At 35.7% G+C, this 8,230-nt stretch overlaps 1 long non-coding RNA gene across 1 annotated transcript in view; it reads right to left on the reverse strand.

The window, feature by feature from the left end:
• Positions 1-7,714, reverse strand: part of LOC132358922 (uncharacterized) — a 59,916-nt gene extending 52,202 nt beyond the window's left edge. Inside the window, exon 1 of the long non-coding RNA XR_009500631.1 lies at positions 7,629-7,714. This is a non-coding gene — a long non-coding RNA (uncharacterized LOC132358922). The remainder of the gene's footprint in view (positions 1-7,628) is intronic.
• Positions 7,715-8,230: the final 516 nt, after the last annotated feature.

The raw sequence follows: 8,230 nt of genomic DNA on the forward strand, positions 1-8,230 counted from the left end.
CATTCATTTGGAGGTCAATCCAGTACCATCATATGAATTCTTTAGCAATTTGGAACATTTGGGTCAGGATGTTTATTTGCTGCATTTGAAAATAGGAAAAGAGAGGATCTGGACAGAGAAGAGATCTTGATTAGAATATGTTGGAAGTCCTTTCAAGTCCAAGTTTTGAAATTCCCATTTGAATGATTGGGAGAATAGCTTATTTTCATGATAGAGCTCTTTTCTTGGAACCAAATTCCACAGCTCAGGTACAGAGCAGAAAGAAACAGCCCAGCCCCACCCACTTTATAGCTTGGTGGTGGTGGTCTGGTCTCTGATTAGCAAAGAAGCTGAGGCAACAGGCTACAGTTATGGCAACACTTGGCTTCCTGCAGATTTCCACAGATGAAGGAAGAAAACAGGGGTGATAGTGCGCACGGGCTGCTGTGTATGGCTGTGCATGCTTTTCATTGTACAGTCTGTGCATCGAATATTGCAGCAGCCCTGGACAGAGCTGGGTAAAGGAATACTTACTCGTTTCTTCATCATCATGCATCCTCCGACCTGGAGAATGTGAAGCAAATTTTCAAGAGGTAAAAGTTTACTACATCCAAAGAACAAGTGAATAATGTTATCAGAAATTGTACCCAGATGAAGAAGAGGTGGAATTATTGTACAGTGCTCCTACTGAGTGGTGTATTAAACTGACGACATATTTTAGTCTCTTTGGTGGAAAATCATGACCCATTAGGATTTCTGCTCATAAATATTACTTCTTTTGTGCTTTTCTTTATATTTTTCTGTTTTGTTTATTTATTTACTTATTTACTTATTTATTTTTGGCTGTGTTGGGTCTTCATTGCTGCGTGCAGGCTTTCTCTAGTTGCGGCGAGCGGGGGCTACTCTTCGTTGCTGTGTGCGGGCTTCTCATTGCAGTGTCTCCTCTTGTTGCAGAGCATGGGCTCTAGGTGCGTGGGCTTCAGTAGTTGTGGCATGTGGGCTCAGCAGTTGTGGCGCACGGGCTTAGTTGCTCCGTGGCATGTGGGATCTTCCCAGACCAGGGATCAAACCCGTGTCCCCTGAATTGGCAGGCGGATTCTTAACCACTGCGCCACCAGGGAAGTCCCTTTTTGTGCTTTTTTTTAGCCTAGTTCACTATAAAATTAGACAGATGTTCAGAGAGAAAATTAAGCACTGATATCGGATTGAAGCATTTAGTGTATTTCAAATGAAATACATAGATAATCCTGCTTATTCATGTATGTCCAAGTTGAAAAACAAGTGATTTGAAGGAGTTTAGCCCCATGTTATGCTGGAGAAATTCTACAACCTAAAACAAATTCAGCTCTATTTATTCTGATTCAAACAGAAAACATTTAGGTATCTACAAATACTCATATATGTAAGGTGGTCAAGCAAGTCCTTAGGTGTATTCATCCAATGTAGAAAAAGTTCTGGAGATCACATTCATATCCAGAGACCATACATAATGTAATCCACAAGAAAGATCTTCAGCTACATACCTATTCTTCCCACCAGATATTAAATTATATCTTTATACAAACTAAAAGTTATTTTTTCATGATTTATGTAAATAAGTTAAGCATGGAAATGGTATTCAAAATATATTTATACATATGCATAATAGAAAATTTTAAATTGAAAATGGCTAATCAATTTTATAAGGAAAATTAAATATGATAAAACTAAGAATATAGTATAAGTTTTGAAGCAAAATATTGTTGTCTATACCATTTTTATTTTAGATATTTTTAGTTTTTATTGAAGTCACTATAGTTTGTCAATGACTTTCGGGAAATTAGAAAATATTTTAATATATTTACAATCACTATGCCACCATTACTCAGGTATCTCTAAAGGGAAAGAAAATCTGTATTTTAATTCTGGGAGGAGGAATAAGACCTTGGTCAAGGCTGAAGTTGGTAATTCAGAGTTCCCCTTTTTGCATAACCGACATTTCGTAGTTCCTATTTCTGAGTGATCAGGTTATATAGATTCTCATACTTCTCCCAGTCCCTCCTTATTTCTGTCATCAACCATTTCCCCTCCCTTATTGTTTATCTTAAATTGCATGGCCTCTACCAGGCTGCTGGTCTTTCCAGTGGACCTTAGTCCCTGGGCTTCATTCTCCCCCTCCATGTCTCTCCTCACATTTCACACTGCAGGGCACAGGTGCAGATTCACACCCAGACACACCTTCGCACCACACTCACACTTCAAAAATTAAAAAAACAGGACATTAAAAAAAATTACCATTGGTATTTTACAGGCTCAAAAAAAACAGGCTTATTTTACCATTTATTTATATATTTCCTCTATGGTGAAGTTTCTATACAAATATTTTGCCAATTTCCTTACTGGATTTTTTTCTTCTATTGCTGAGCTGCAAGTCTTCTTTACATACCCTGAATATAAATCCTATGTCCAATATATGTTTTACAAGTATTTGCTTTCAGTCTGTGACTTGTCTTTTTAATTCCTTAACAGAGTATTTTGAAGAGTAAAAGCTTTTAAATTTAACAAAATCTAGTTTATTAGTATGTTGTGTCCCATATATCAATAAAAATTTTTATGAGTCTATATAGAAACTCAGAACTACAAATATCTTCTCATAGTTTTTCTACAAGTTTTATAGTTTTAGCTCTTCCATTTAGGCCTATGATCCATTCTGAGTTTATCTTCATATATGCTTTGAGGTAAGAGTCAAAGATCATTTTATTGAATATGTATATCTAATTGCTCTAGCACCATTTATTGAAAATATGTCTTTCCCCTTTGAATCACTTTGGCACATTTGTTGAAAATCAACAGACCATCCCTTTATGTGTGGATTTAATTCTGGACTCTATTCTCTTTCAGTGATTTACATATCCATCTTTACACGTCTCATACTGACATGATTATAGTAAGTCCAAATCAGTTGGGGTAACATTCCCAACTTTGTTCTTATTTATCACAATTGTTTTGAACTAACATCTTAAAATATTGTTTTCTTGGCTATTTTGGCCCTATTTCTGCCATATACATTTTGGAATATTCTTGCCAGCTAGGTAAGTACCACCTTTGGGATTTTTATTAGAATTGTATTTAGACACATTTGAGGAAAATTGATATTCCTTTAATAACGTCTTGGGACTTATCCAATGTTTTTCAATAAAATTTGAAAATGTTCTTCCATAAAGGACATAAACACATATTCTTTTAGATTTATTATTGGGCATTATGTATTTCTGTAAATGATGTCTTCATGTTTCCTAATAATTTGTTGCTGTGATATCTAACTGCAATCGATTTTTAGGGTAATATTCTTATATCCTGCAAACATGCTAAACTGTCTTTGAAATTCAAAAATTTGTTTAGAGTTTTGTTTCCATGTTGACAACTATTTTATCTACTGCTAATAATGATTATGTTTCCTCCTTTATATTTCTTATACATGATAGTTTCGTTTCTTGTCTTACTACCTTAGCTAGGCTTCCTAGCACAACGTTGAATAGAGCAGTGACAGTGGGCATTCTTTTCACGTTCCCAATTTTAAAAGAAATGGTTTAAACCCTTCACCTTCCAGTATGATGTTTATTTTGTTTTGTTTTTTGATTTTTGTCTTTATCAAGTTAAAATAAGTATCTTTTCATTTCTAGTCTGCTGAGGTTTATGTTGTTGTTGTTCTGGTTACTATGAAAGGATGTTAAATGGTGTCATGGGTCGTTTTCTGTAAATACTGAGATAATCAAAAGTATCATGTCTCTTTTAATCTATTAACAGTGGCTTACACTAATAATTTCTAAAAGTTTTATCATTTTTATTCCTGAGGCAATCCTTGTTTTTGTCTTTCATTGGGTGTTGATTCTTCTTGAATATTCTGCACACCACACCCCATCCTCAACATCTACTTCCAGAGAACCCAACCAGTGACAATGGTTGATTATTGCATTTTATGACAGTTTCAAGCCACCTGGTTATGACATTCTTAAATACCCCTAATCCTACTGGCTTCCAAACTTCTTGCCTGACACTCCCTCTTCTGCCACCTTATAATCTTACCTATAGGTATATCCAGGTTAAACATTACAGTTTCCACAAAATCTCTTTTTAGTGCCCCTCAACTTCCTTATGGCAATGACCTTCCACTCTGCTTGCAAAGTACTTTGTTGTGATATGTAAGTTAAATTTATGAATAAAAATCAAATAATTACCATAAATTTGCTGTCAAGGTGTTTAGAGACTAGAGAAAATAGATAGGAGAATGATTGGACATAGAAGGGAACAAAGCAAATAATGAATGAGAAATTAGGCACCTAAAGTAGAAAACAGATTTACAGACTAATCCGTGATGGCTGGTACCCAATGGCCTGTAGTGTCAAAACAAGTCATGTGGCCAAGTGAATTGGGAGAGCAGGACAAGTAGGAGTGGTGTGTTAGAACTAAGAATATGTTCACAACTACATCTCTGAGGAGGATTACCTCTCCTCCTGCCTCACTGTAGAAATGCCACTGAGTAAAAACGTAGGAGTTCATAATTCCTTTGGATGTCGGTAATTAGCATAGACACGACCTTATTTCTCCCCAGTGGTATTTCTTTAATAATCCTGATTCCATAACCTGTGTGTCATTTCATATGGCTTAGCATGGTCCTCACTCTGGGGCTCTACACCTTAGGTTGAATTGGTTTTGCCGGATGTTTTTAAGAAGAGGAAACACGGAAGATAACATAAGAACACTAAGTGACTTGCAGAGAGCACAAAAGGAAAAAAAGCACAGAAGAGGCAGTTGGAATGCATGACACTGCAGACCAGAGCTCTACTGTTGCTTCTTGCCCTACCTTGAGACCTCTTTGACTGTAAACATTACATTTTACTGTACTGGCTGACTCTGCCATTTTCTTTAGGAATTATGAAGCAAACAACAACAAAAACTTATACAGTGTGGTCCTATCTCTTTTGTTAGTCACCTTGTCTTGCAATTCTTCCCAAACCCTATGACTAGTCATTTTGAAAACTTTTATTATTGCCTAATGCACTGTTATATTTTTGTTGCTGTTGATTTCCTCTCCCCACTCTGTGATTTCTAGTGTGTCTTCTAGGAATACCTATCCTTTTCACCTGGTGAAGTCACACTGCAATGTTTGGACCAAGATGTGCATGGCCTCACCTGAAATGCTTTCTCCAGCTCCCTCAAGTCAGAGCAAGTGACCACCTCTTCCAGATGTCCTTACGATTTTCTGCAGAACTTTAAGTTTTCTTTGGTACACTGTTAATGTCCATTTTCCCCAATTCGTCTTTGCTATCACCCCTCTCCACTTCAGCATGTAACATGGGGTAATGCATATGGCAGACAATAATGGGGGCTGAGTAAATCAGTAAGAAAATAAATGAATACTTAATGATACCAAAGCACACTTCCAAAATGATATATTCATTACAAATCAAAATCTCTCTTTCACATTCCTTAGTAGATAGTATTTCTTCTTGTCTATTTTAGAGAAAGAGGGTGGACTTTCCTCTTCGAAGGCATTTGATCTATCTTTTAATTTGTATCAAGGATGCAGGGTGCCTTTAGTCTTTTATTAGCATAGTATTACCTTGTCATCAACAATAATTCAATTTCAGCTTTCCTGATTCCATAAGAAATATTATTCTAAAGTATTACCGTGTCGTCAACAATAACTCAATTTCAGCTTTTAGTAGAAAAGCTGAAATTGAGCTATTGTTGACGACACGGTAATACTATTCTAAAGTCTTAAAGAAATGTAAGTGTAACACAAGCTGGAACTTGGTGAGAACACGGAAATAGCTATGGATATATAAACAATCAAGCAAGCAAACAAAGCCCTAATACGGATTTGATAGCTTGGCAAAAAGTTGTGGTGTGCATCGTATAGTCACGTGATACAGATAGAAAAGCACTACATTCCTTAACTTGAGATATCTGGTTTTCCTTAATTAACAATAATCTTTTGATGTTCAGACTACCTGCCCTTTGTTACAAAACTTCTATATAACCTGGCTCCCCGCCTTGCCTCCTCGGAGCAGCTTCTCAGAGCTATCTGAACTGCTGTCTCTCGGTCTGCAGTCCTCATTTTGCCCCAAATAAAACTTAACTCGAAAAAAAAAAGAGCCAAGGGACACATTTATTGGAAGCCATGTAATCCTTTTTTTGTTCTAGAGAAACAGAAAACTTTATTGTACATATACGAAAGTGTTATTTAGTTGTATTATCGAAGTCACAGAATTCTTAAGCATTTATTCTGGAATTATCAAGTTGCTTTGTTCAATTTTCATATTATATTTTCCATCTTTATAATATGTTAATTTTAAGATATTCACACTCTGCTTTAAAGTCTGCCTATGGTATACTTGACCCCATAGGGTTCTGTTATTGTTGTTAAAAATCACACAAATATGAAAAAACTTATTGAAAGAAAAAGTAAAATATTTATGTGGGTGGATATATATACATATACATGTACATGTTTATATGTATAGATGTGTGTGTGCATTTTAGATCTCTGTGTATGTATGAATTTTCCAAAGTTCTAAAGGCAACAGAGAAGGCATCCAGTTGCTCTGACTGAGAGAGCTGGAGAAGGTATCTCAGGCAATGTGACACTTGCATTGATGATAAACAATGCAGTTGGGAATTACCCAGATGCAACATACATAAAGTGCCTAATATCTATTTTTTATTGCATGAAAATAATAAGCATCCCATGAATCAAGAACCATCAATAAACATAAATGACATGAATTCACAGCAGAAGTAAACAAATACTGCAGATCTACCATGAGTGAGGCTCCGTACTGATCCCGATTAAAAACACCGAACACAAACATTAAAAGGAAACGTGAAAGGCATTGGCTTGATGTTCCATCTAAAGCTTATATTCAATACAACATCTATGACTCCTGGAGGAAAAGAAAAAGCCTTTTCTTAAATTCATACAATAAGGAATACACTATCTCCCTTTTGGACTGATCTAATTGTTACAAAACAAGAACTATTGTGATGAAATTTGCTTCCAAAAATTATGCAATTTTCAAGATTGGCCCTAATTTTATTTTCTATTCTGTATTTTAAACACATGCACTTCCTTAAATTAATAATCACTTGACTTTGTTTCTAGATAGTCTACCATGTGGGTCACTTTATTTTAGAAATATTCAATGTCTCTCTTAAAATGCAGAGTGAATGACTGAGCAAAGTAGTAGATATGATCTCTTTCTACACAACTTTTTGACATTCTTCTACTTGTCTTTCCCCACTAATAGATTTTCTTATATTTTGATAACATATTTATGACAAACACAGAGTGGTATATTTTCATTTTAAAGGGTCATTTTCTGTATAGGTCCCTAGAAGTTTTGGAAGTCCATTGAAAGCCAGTAAATGAAGAAAAAAGTGTAAGTTAAAATTTTTTGTGTGTGATCAAATGTCAATTCATTTGATGTCATTATTATAAAGTATCATTAACACTTTACAAAAAATTCAAAGTACCCAAAGGGCCTACAATGCCTCAGGCTTCTTTGAGACACTTAAAAGAGAACATATATAAGTAAAAGTCAAAAGAAAGATGCTCCTTAGGAGAATTCAGTGATCACACGGCTGTATTTGTGATTTAAACATCTTACCATGACCTTCAGGAGACATAGTGGGAGTCTTTACAGCTCAAAACCAAGTTCCTGAAAGGGCAGCTCCCATGGAGTGTAACGTGCATGTCTGCATAATCATTGATTGCCTTTGGGAATGAAAGCCATAAAGAATATTTAAAACTGCATGAGGAATTAAAAAGCAGGAAGTTCTAATCTTTGGGTACAGTATACATGTGTTTCTTTTCTCTTTTTGCTCAACAAAAGTCTTAGAGTTCATTGGAACCATTTGCATAAACATAATTATAAACTGGAGTATCATCAGCAAAAAACAGGTTTTAGGAGAGTCATGTTACTCAGACTGGAAGCCTGTGGTAAATGTATATATGTGTGTATGTACATACTTATTTTTGGTAACCAAATCAAATCTCCCTTCTCGTTAAAGTCTATCCTTTGTGGAGCCCTCCTACACTGTTGGTAGGAATGTAACTTGGTACAGCCACTATGGAGAACAGTATGGAGGTCCCTTAAGAAACTAAAAATAGAGCTACCATATGATCCAGCAATCCCACTCCTGGGCGTATATCCAGAGGAAAACATGGTTTGAAAGGATACATGCCCCAAAATGTTCTCTGCAGCACTGT

The sequence above is a fragment of the Balaenoptera ricei genome, unplaced genomic scaffold (assembly GCF_028023285.1).
Source record: "Balaenoptera ricei isolate mBalRic1 unplaced genomic scaffold, mBalRic1.hap2 scaffold_690, whole genome shotgun sequence".
Classification (NCBI taxonomy): domain Eukaryota; kingdom Metazoa; phylum Chordata; class Mammalia; order Artiodactyla; family Balaenopteridae; genus Balaenoptera; species Balaenoptera ricei.